Source organism: Nerophis lumbriciformis, linkage group LG06, assembly GCF_033978685.3.
Source record: "Nerophis lumbriciformis linkage group LG06, RoL_Nlum_v2.1, whole genome shotgun sequence".
NCBI classification, from domain to species: Eukaryota; Metazoa; Chordata; class Actinopteri; order Syngnathiformes; family Syngnathidae; genus Nerophis; species Nerophis lumbriciformis.
The window spans coordinates 4,373,843-4,385,950 of NC_084553.2; positions in this window are offsets into that span (position 1 = coordinate 4,373,843).

A 12,108-nucleotide genomic window follows, 5' to 3' on the forward strand; every position below is an offset into this window, starting at 1 on the left:
CGTAACCAAAAACATAACAGTAAAAAAAATAATAATAATGGGAAAAAACAGTAGTGGAACCAACAGGAATATTTGTAATTTATAATAAATAAATAGATGACACATTTTAAATATAAATCACAGTGTTTATTATTTGGATTATCGGGACTACTTTTTGTTTATTTTAATTAATTAGAAGTCGTAACCAAAAACATAACAGTAAAAAAAAATACTAATAGGTAAAAAAAAACAGTATTGAAACCAACAGGAATACTTTTAATTTATTTTAAATAAATAGATGACACATTTTAAATATAAATCACAGTGTTTATTATTTGGATTATCGGGACTACTTTTTGTTTATTTTAATTAATTAGAAGTCGTAACCAAAAACTTAACAGTAAAGAAAAAATAATAATAGGAAAAAAAACCCAGTATTGGAACCAACAGGAATATGTTTCATTTATTTTAAATAAATAGATGACACATTTTAAATATAAATCACAGTGTTTATTATTTGGATTATCGGGACTACTTTTTGTTTACTTTGATTAATTAGAAGTGGTAACCAAAAACATAACAGGAAAAAATAATAATAATAGGAAAAAAAAAAAAAAACAGTATTGGAACCAACAGGAATATTTTTAATTTATTTCAAATAAATAGACGACACATTTTAAATATAAATCCAAGTTTTACCTAATTTTTATTTTTCGAAAATGGATGGATTATTTTTACCTTAAAAGTAAAAAACAAAAAAACAAAACATTTATTGGCCTCTGTTATTGTACTGTTAAGTACTGGAATTATGAGGAATATTTGTTATTTATCTTAATGACAAATTCTAGAATTTATTTGTTTTATTATTTTATTTTCACAATTTTTACCTTCAACATAAAAAATTGAGAACAATTAGTTGGCCTCAATTATTGTACTGTACTGCAATATCATTAATATATAATTTTTTGAAATTAAATTAATTAAATGACAAATTTTGAACAGAATCCAATGTTACATTTTTATTTGTTACTATTTTTTTTTTTTTTTTTAAAGTAAAACCAAATAAAAGCATGTGTTGGCCTCTAATATTGTACACTAACAAGTGTTGACATTTTCAGGAATATTATAATTCATTTTAGTTAGTTAGGTGACACATTTTAAATATAAATCACAGTGTTTATTATTTGGATTATCGGGACTACTTTTTGTTTATTTTAATTGATTAGAAGTCGTAACCAAAAACATAACAGTAAAAAAAAATACTAATAAGAAAAAAAAAACAGTATTGGAACCAACAGGAATATGTTTAATTGATTTTAAATAAATAGATGACACATTTTAAATATAAATCACAGTGTTTATTATTTGGATTATCGGGACTAATTTTTGTTTATTTTAATTAATTAGAAGTCGTAACCAAAAACATAACAGTAAGGAAAAAATAATAATAGGGAAGAAAAAAAACAGTATTGGAACCAACAGGAATATTTTTAATTTATTTTAAACAAATAGATGACACATTTTAAATATAAATCACAGTGTTTATTATTTGGATTATCGGGATTACTTGTTGTTTACTTTGATTAATTAGAAGTGGTAACCAAAAACATAACAGTAAAAAAATAATAATAATAGGAAGAAAAAAAACAGTATTGGAACCAACAGGAATATTTTTAATTTATTTTAAATAAATAGATGACACATTTTAAATATAAATCCAAGTTTTACCTAATTTTTAGTTTTCGAAAATGGATGGATTAATTTTACCTTAAAAGTAAAAAAAAAAACCAAAACAACATTTATTGGCCTCTGTTATTGTACTGTTAAGTACTGGAATTATGAGGAATATTTGTTATTTATCTTAATGACAAATTCAGGAATTAATTTTAAAAAATTTTAATTTTCACAATTTTTACTTTCAACATAAAACATTGAGAACAATTAGTTGGCCTCAATTATTGTACTGTACTGCAATATCATTAATATATATTTTTTTGAAATTAAATGAATTAAATGACAAATTTTAAACAGAATCCAATGTTACATTTTTATTTGTTACTTTTTTTTTTTTTTTTTTTTAAGTAAAACCAAATAAAAGCATGTGTTGGCCTCTAATATTGTACACTAACAAGTGTTGACATTTTCAGGAATATTATAATTCATTTTAGTTAGTTAGATGACACATTTTAAATATAAAGCACAGTGTTTATTATTTGGATTATCGGGACTACTTTTTGTTTATTTTAATTAATTAGAAGTCGTAACCAAAAACATAACAGTAAAAAAAAAAATACTAATAAGAAAAAAAAAACAGTATTGGAACCAACAGGAATATTTGTAATTTATTTTAAATAAATAGACGACACATTTGAAATATAAATCACAGTGTTTATTATTTGGATTATCGGGACTAATTTTTGTTTATTTTAATTAATTAGAAGTCGTAACCAAAAACTTAACAGTAAAGAAAAAATATACTAACAAGTGTTGACATTTTCAGGAATATTATAATTCATTTTAGTTAGTTAGATGACACATTTTAAATATAAATCACAGTGTTTATTATTTGGATTATCGGGATTACTTGTTGTTTACTTTGATTAATTAAAAGTCGTAACCAAAAACATAACAGTAAAAAAATAATAATAATAGGAAAAAAAACAAAAACAGTATTGGAACCAACAGGAATATTTTTAATTTATTATTAAATAAATAGATGACACATTTTAAATATAAATCCAAGTTTTACCAAATTTTTATTTTTAGAAAATGGATGGATTATTTTTTACCTTAAAAGTAAAAAAAATAAAAACATTTATTGGCCTCTGTTATTGTACTGTTAAGTACTGGAATTATGAGGAATATTTGTTATTTATCTTAATGACAAATTCTAGAATTAATTTAAATTTTTTTTAATTTTCACAATTTTTACTTTCAACATAAAAAATTGAGAACAATTAGTTGGCCTCAATTATTGTACTGTACTGAAATATCATTAATATATGTTTTTTGAAATTAAATTAATTAAATGAAAAATTTTGAACAGAATCCAATGTTACATTTTTATTTGTTACTATTTTTTTTTTTTTTTTTTAAGTAAAACCAAATAAAAGCATGTGTTGGCCTCTAATATTGTATAGTGTTGACATTTCAGGAATATTATAATTCATTTTAGTTAGTTAGATGACACATTTTAAATATAAATCACAGTGTTTATTATTTGGATTATCGGGACTACTTTTTGTTTATTTTAATTAATTAGAAGTCGTAACCAAAAACATAACAGTAAAAAAAAATACTAATAAGAAAAAAAAAACAGTATTGGAACCAACAGGAATATTTGTAATTTATTTTAAATAAATAGACGACACATCTGAAATATAAATCACAGTGTTTATTATTTGGATTATCGGGACTAATTTTTGTTCATTTTAATTAATTAGAAGTCGTAACCAAAAACATAACAGTAAAGAAAAAATAAGAATAGGAAAAAAACAAACAGTATTGGAACCAACAGGAATATGTTTAATTTATTTTAAATAAATAGATGACACATTTTAAATATAAATCACAGTGTTTATTATTTGGATTATCGGGACTAATTTTTGTTTATTTTAATTAATTAGAAGTCGTAACCAAAAACTTAACAGTAAAAAAAAATACTAATAGGAAAAAAAAAACCAGTATTGAAACCAACAGGAATATTTTTAATTTATTTTAAATAAATAGATGACACATTTTAAATATAAATCCAAGTTTTACCTAATTTTTTTTTTTTTTAAATGGATGGATTATTTTTACCTTAAAAGTAAAAAAAATAAAAAAAATAAAAAATATTTGCCTCTGTTATTGTACTGTTAAGTACTGGAATTATGAGGAATATTTGTTATTTATCTTAATGACAAATTCTAGAATTTATTTTTCATTTTTTTAATTTTCACAATTTTTACCTTCAACATAAAAAATTGAGAACAATTAGTTGGCTTCAATTATTGTACTGTACTGCAATATCATTAATATATATTTTTTTGAAATTAAATTAATTAAATGACACATTTTGAACAAAATCCAATGTTACATTTTTATTTGTTACTATTTTTAATTTTTTTTTAAAGTAAAACCAAATAAAAGCATGTGTTGTCGTCTAATATTGTACACTAACAAGTGTTGACATTTTCAGGAATATTATAATTCATTTTAGTTAGTTAGATGACACATTTTAAATATAAATCACAGTGTTTATTATTTGGATTATCGGGACTCATTTTTGTTCATTTTAATTAATTAGAAGTCGTAACCAAAAACTTAACAGTAAAGAAAAAATAATAATAGGAAAAAAAAACAGTATTGGAACCAACAGGAATATTTTTAATTTATTTTAAACAAATAGATGACACATTTTAAATATAAATCACAGTGTTTATTATTTGGATTATCGGGACTACTTTTTGTTTACTTTGATTAATTAGAAGTGGTAACCAAAAACATAACAGTAAAAAAAAAAAAATAATAGGAAAAAAAACAAAAACAGTATTGGAACCAACAGGAATATTTTTAATTTATTTTAAATAAATAGATGACACATTTTAAATATAAATCCAAGTTTTACTTAATTTTTATTTTTAGAAAATAAATGGATTTGTTTTACCTTAAAAGTAAAAAAAAAAAAAAAAAAAAAACATTTATTGGCCTCTGTTATTGTACTGTTAAGTACTGGAATTATGAGGAATATTTGTTATTTATCTTAATGACAAATTCTAGAATTAATTTTTAATTTTTTTAATTTTCACAATTTTTACTTTCAACATAAAAAATTGAGAACAATTAGTTGGCTTCAATTATTGTACTGTACTGCAATATCATTAATATATATTTTTTTGAAATTAAATGAATTAAATGACAAATTTTGAACAGAATCCAATGTTACATTTTTATTTGTTACTATTTTATTTTTTTATTTTTTTAAGTAAAACCAAATAAAAGCATGTGTTGGCCTCTAATATTGTACACTAACAAGTGTTGACATTTTCAGGAATATTATAATTCATTTTAGTTAGTTAGGTGACACATTTTAAATATAAATCACAGTGTTTATTATTTGGATTATCGGGACTACTTTTTGTTTATTTTAATTAATTAGAAGTCGTAACCAAAAACATAACAGTAAAAAAAAAATACTAATAAGAAAAAAAAAACCAGTATTGGAACCAACAGGAATATTTGTAATTTATTTTAAATAAATAGACGACAAATTTGAAATATAAATCACAGTGTTTATTATTTGGATTATCGGGACTACTTTTTGTTCATTTTAATTAATTAGAAGTCGTAACCAAAAACTTAACAGTAAAGAAAAAATAATAATAGGAAAAAAAAACCAGTATTGGAACCAACAGGAATATTTTTAATTTATTTTAAACAAATAGATGACACATTTTAAATATAAATCACAGTGTTTATTATTTGGATTATCGGGACTACTTTTTGTTTACTTTGATTAATTAGAAGTGGTAACCAAAAACATAACAGTAAAAAAATAATAATAATAGGAAAAAAACAAAACAGTAATGGAACCAACAGGAATATTTTTAATTTATTTCAAATAAATAGACGACACATTTTAAATATAAATCACAGTGTTTATTATTTGGATTATCGGGACTACTTTTTGTTTACTTTGATTAATTAGAAGTCGTAACCAAAAACATAACAGTAAAAATAATAATAATAGGAAGACAAAAAACAGTATTGGAACCAACAGGAATATCCATCCATCCATTTTCTACCGCTTATTCCCTTTGGGGTCGGGGGGGCGCTGGAGCCTATCTCAGCTACAATCGGGCGGAAGGCGGGGTACACCCTGGACAAGTCGCCACCTCATCGCAGCCAACAGGAATATTTTTAATTTATTTTAAATAAATAGATGACACATTTTAAATACAAATCCAAGTTTTACCTAATTTTTAGTTTTCGAAAATGGATGGATTTTTTTTTTACCTTAAAAGTAAAAAAAAAAAAACATTTATTGGCCTCTGTTATTGTACTGTTAAGTACTGGAATTATGAGGAATATTTGTTAATTATCTTAATGACAAATTCTAAAATAAATTTTTTATTGTTTTTTTTTTCACAATTTTTACCTTCAACATAAAAAATTGAGAACAATTAGTTGGCTTTAATTATTGTACTGTACTGCAATATCATTAATATATATTGTTTTGAAATTAAATTAATTAAATGACAAATTTTGAAACAGAATCCAATGTTACATTTTTATTTGTTACTAATTTTTTTTAATTTTTTTTAAGTAAAACCAAATAAAAGCATGTGTACACTAACAAGTGTTGACATTTTCAGGAATATTATAATTCATTTTAGTTAGTTAGATGACACATTTTTCACAAAAATCAAATTTTTATTTATTTAAATTTTATTGTAAACGTAAAAACATGGAGAAAAAAAATGCATTGATCTTCTATTATTGTCCTGTACGGTTTTACACTTAACAGTAAGAGAATGAGTACCTTTAGCATTTGGACCGATACGGTACCGATACACAACATTACCAGAATATCACAATGATTACCATTCATGTCTCTACTTGTGAATCATTTATTTAGGGTCGGGTGACGAAGGGAACACGCCAGCAAAGACTTGTGAAGGTGACATCTTGGAGAAATTGCAAACTTTTATTGTCTTTCATTTTTTTGGGGGCCTCTTTTCGTCCTGCAATTTGACCAAGAAACACATTTGTGACATCATTAAATATCTTCCTCTCTCGCCACACTTTCTGCTTCCTGACCTTGATGACTCAGCATTTTTATGGCCGACAGAAAGAAAAAAAAAAAGCCAGGCAGAAGTTTGCCTCGTTCTTCCACAACAATAACATCAAACAACTTAAAAATGACATTATAAAAATATATCTCGTTGGTACAACAAGGAGGAAACATAAAATATCTATAAAGTATGTCACGTATTTTTTACAAGCTACAATTGATTTTTACAAAATAAACAAACTTTTTGTTAGAATAATTGTTTCTAAATTATCACAAAAACTAACCCAAGGACTTCAAAGCAGAGAGAAGACAGGATCTGCCCAATTTCCAGACGACCTCTTTTTGAACCTTCTTTTTGAACTGGTTTACGGACGTCTTTTTGAACTATTTTATGGACCTCTTTTGGAACTAATTTACGAACACTTTTTGAACTGACCTTTTCTGTGAATTGTTTACGACCTTTTCCGTGAACTTTTATCGACCTTTGTCCTTTGGAAACCGTGGTGGCCATGTGGTCGGGGAGGGTCCAAAATAAAAAAAAAAGGATGGCAGAGCATGCTGAGAAGTATCTCAGCAAGGGTACAGTGTACAGATGACTCTCCTCAATATTGAGTCCAAATTGAATTCTGTCTTTGTTTAATTCCTTGCCTCTTGTCTTGTTTAATAGAAAAATAGAAAAAAAGTCTGCGGGCTATAGAGCGTTTTCTATTGGGGCTCCAGTACTATGGAATGCCCTCCCGGTAACAATTAGAGATGCTACCTCAGTAGAAGCATTTAAGTCCCATCTTAAAACTCATTTGTATACTCTAGCCTTTAAATAGCCCCCCTGTTAGACCAGTTGATCTGCCGTTTCTTTTCTTTTCTCCTCTGCTCCCCTATTCCTTGTGGAGGGGGGGGGGGGGGCACAGGTCCGGTGGCCGTGGATGAAGTGCTGGCTGTCCAGAGTCGGGACCCGGGGTGGACCACTCGCCTGTGCATCGGCTGGGAACATCTCTGCGCTGCTGACCCGTCTCCGCTCGGGATGGTGTCCTGCTGGCCCCACTATGGACTGGACTCTTACTATTATGTTGGATCCACTATGGACTGGACTCTCACTATTATGTTAGATCCACTATGGACTGGACTCTTACTATTATGTTAGATCCACTATGGACTGGACTCTCACTATTATGTTAGATCCACTATGGACTGGACTCTCACTATTATGTTAGATCCACTATGGACTGGACTCTTACTATTATGTTGGATCCACTATGGACTGGACTCTCACACTATTATGTTAGATCCACTATGGACTGGACTCTCACACTATTATGTTAGATCCACTATGGACTGGACTCTTACTATTATGTTAGATCCACTATGGACTGGACTCTCACTATTATGTTAGATCCACTATGGACTGGACTCTTACTATTATGTTGGATCCACTATGGACTGGACTCACACTATTATGTTAGATGCACTATGGACTGGACTCTTACTATTATGTTAGATCCACTATGGACTGGACTCTCACTATTATGTTAGATCCACTATGGACTGGACTCTTACTATTATGTTGGATCCACTATGGACTGGACTCTCACTATTATGTTAGATCCACTATGGACTGGACTCTTACTATTATGTTAGATCCACTATGGACTGGACTCTCACTATTATGTTAGATCCACTATGGACTGGACTCTCACTATTATGTTAGATCCACTATGGACTGGACTCTCACTATTATGTTAGATCCACTATGGACTGGACTCTTACTATTATGTTAGATCCACTATGGACTGGACTCTCACTATTATGTTAGATCCACTATGGACTGGACTCTCACTATTATGTTAGATCCACTATGGACTGGACTCTCACTATTATGTTAGATCCACTATGGACTGGACTCTCACTATTATGTTAGATCCACTATGGACTGGACTCTCACTATTATGCTAGATCCACTATGGACTGGACTCTCACTATTATGTTAGATCTACTATGGACTGGACTCTCACACTATTATGTTAGATCCACTATGGACTGGACTCTTACTATTATGTTAGATCCACTATGGACTGGACTCTCACTATTATGTTAGATCCACTATGGACTGGACTCTCACTATTATGTTAGATCCACTATGGACTGGACTCTCACACTATTATGTTAGATCCACTATGGACTGGACTCTTACTATTATGTTAGATCCACTATGGACTGGACTCTCACTATTATGTTAGATCCACTATGGACTGGACTCTTACTATTATGTTAGATCCACTATGGACTGGACTCTCACACTATTATGTTAGATCCACTATGGACTGGACTCTTACTATTATGTTGGATCCACTATGGACTGGACTCTCGCAATATTATGTCAGACCCACTCGATATCCATTGCTTTCGGTCTCCCCTAGAGGGGGGGGGTTACCCACATATGCGGTCCTCTCCAAGGTTTCTCATAGTCATTCACATCGACGTCCCACTGGGGTGAGTTTTTCCTTGCCCTTATAAATAAACATTGATTGATTGATTGATTGATTGAGATGTCATCAGTGTTTGAACCTGACACTTTTCTTTGAAAACAACAACGACAAGCTGAACCGTGCCGCATGCGCATACCCAAAAGTACTTTTGGTGCCCTCACAAATGATCATAAATCACAAAAAGTCCTTGAATTTAACAACCATGTTGTTTTACAAAAGTAAAATACACCTTCATGTCTGTTCTCTTTAAGATTAAAAACTGCTCGCAGGTCACAAAATGGATTCGTGCACAGAGGCATATTTGGCGCCATCTAAAAGTTCCTAAACCGAAAAGTTTGCAAATGTATAATTATACATGACAGGGAGGGGAAATTTACCACTCACAATTCGGTCAGATTCATATTTGATTTTCAATTTAAACTTATTCTCACTAGACAATATTTATCTTAAAAAATATAAACTAAAACTTTTTCAAAACAGGTCACAAAGCTCCTTTTGGCAGATGATGTATGATGTATGATGTATACGTACAATAAGTAAACACAGATGTTTGTCTGTTGTGGTACACCATGGCAAAATGCAGAGAATAATCTCGCCACACTTAGTGTGTGTGTGACAATCATTGGTACTTTAACTTTAACTTTAACTTTAAAAAAAGAACAACTCAACATTTGACGTCACTATGGGAAGTTTTGACGGAGCAGAAACGTGTGAACTCGTTGAGAGTTTCCTCCTCTCCCAGCTCGCCAGCCTCAATCTGAACCTTGGTATTTACCGTGATGACGGACTGGCAGTGTGTCGCGCCTCGCCAAGGAGCAGCGAGAATACCAAGAAGCGCATATGCCAAATTTTCAAAGAGAACGGCCTACGGATCACGATTGAAGCCAACAAGCAAACCGTCAACTTCCTCGACGTCACTTTCAACCTGAGAAATAACAGCTACCAACCATTCACGAAATCCAACACAACACTCCAATACGTGCACCATGACAGCAACCACCCACCCACCACCACGAAAAGAATACCTACCGGAATTAATAAAAGGCTATCGATGCTGTCATCTAGCAAAGCTGAATTTGACCAAGCAACCCCCCCGTACCAAAAAGCCCTTGATGAAAGCGGATACAATTTCACCCTCACCTATGAACCCACGCCAGGAAACCAACCAAAAAAGAACAGAAAACGAAACAACATCATCTGGTACAACCCCCCATACAGCAAAAACGTCTCAACTAACATTGGCCACAAATTCCTCAGTCTGATTGACAAACACTTCCCCAAAGGCAACACCCTAAGAAAAGTATTCAACAAGAACAACATTAAATTGAGCTACAGCTGTATGAACAATATACGACAAATTATCTCAAACCACAACAAAACAATTGCAAATGAGCCGTCGGCCCCCGGACAGAGCGACCCCAAAACCAACAAAGGCTGCAACTGCCGCAAGAAACCTGATTGCCCTCTCAACGGGGGGTGCTTACAAACATCAGTTGTCTACCAATCTAAGGTAACACGCAAGGGCATTAACACATCCGACACATATGTAGGATTAACCGAGGGAGAGTTTAAAACCAGATGGAACAATCACAAGGCTTCTTTCAGGAACCAAAACCTGCGGAATACCACAGAACTCAGCAAACACATTTGGGACCTCAAAGACAATAATATTGAATATTCAATAAAATGGCAAATTCTTGCATCCAGCACACCTTACAATAGTGGTAATAAAAGATGCAACCTATGCTTAAAAGAGAAACTGTTTATTATTTACCGTCCAGACCTGTCATCCCTCAACAAGCGGAGCGAAATTGTATCAGCATGCCGCCACAGACGGAAACACCTCCTAGGTAACACATGAGCCAATCACCACGCCCCTACGCCAGCCTGTACCCACCCACTCTGTGCCCTATATAAACCATGGTATGTGAATGCTCCCGTTAAAATCTCCTGATGATTGAGGGAACCCCTCATGAAACAGGCCTGTAGAGATGAAATAGTCTTGTGATTTTTTCCCACACATACATATATTGCGCTCTACTACGGTATCGAGCACTATTTTTTGGATAACCTTATTAAGACATATATGTATATATATATATTTATGTGTATATAAATATATGTATATAAGTATGCTTATATAAATAGACATATATGTATATATGTGTTTATACATATATACACCACAGTTACATTTGGACAAAACACAAACATGTAGACCACCACAGATACATTTAGACCACTACAAATATGTAAACCACCACGGATACATTTAGACCACCACAAACATGTAGACCCACCACAGATACATTTAGACCACTACAGATACATTTAGACAAAAAAACACGTAGATTTTTAAATTGTTATAAGTACACCTCTGCATAACATGGTAACTGTACCATGTAGACCGCCACACATATATTTAGATCACCTAAAATACATTAGATGAACATGAACATAGAGACCACCACAGATACATTTAGACCACCACAAATATGTAGACCACCACAGATACATTTAGACCACCACAAACATGTAGACCACCGCAAATACATTTAGACCACCACAAATATGTAGACCACCACAGATACATTTAGACCACTACAAATATGTAAACCACCACAGATACATTTGGACCACCACAAACATGTAGACCACCACGGATACATTTAGACCACTACAGATACATTTAGACAAAAAAAACACGTAGATTTTTAAATTGTTATAAGTACACCTCTGCATAACATGGCAACTGTACCATGTAGACCGCCACAGATACATTTAGAACACCTAAAATACATTAGATGAACACGAACATGTAGACCACCACAGATACATTTAGACAAACACAAACATGTAGACCACCACAGA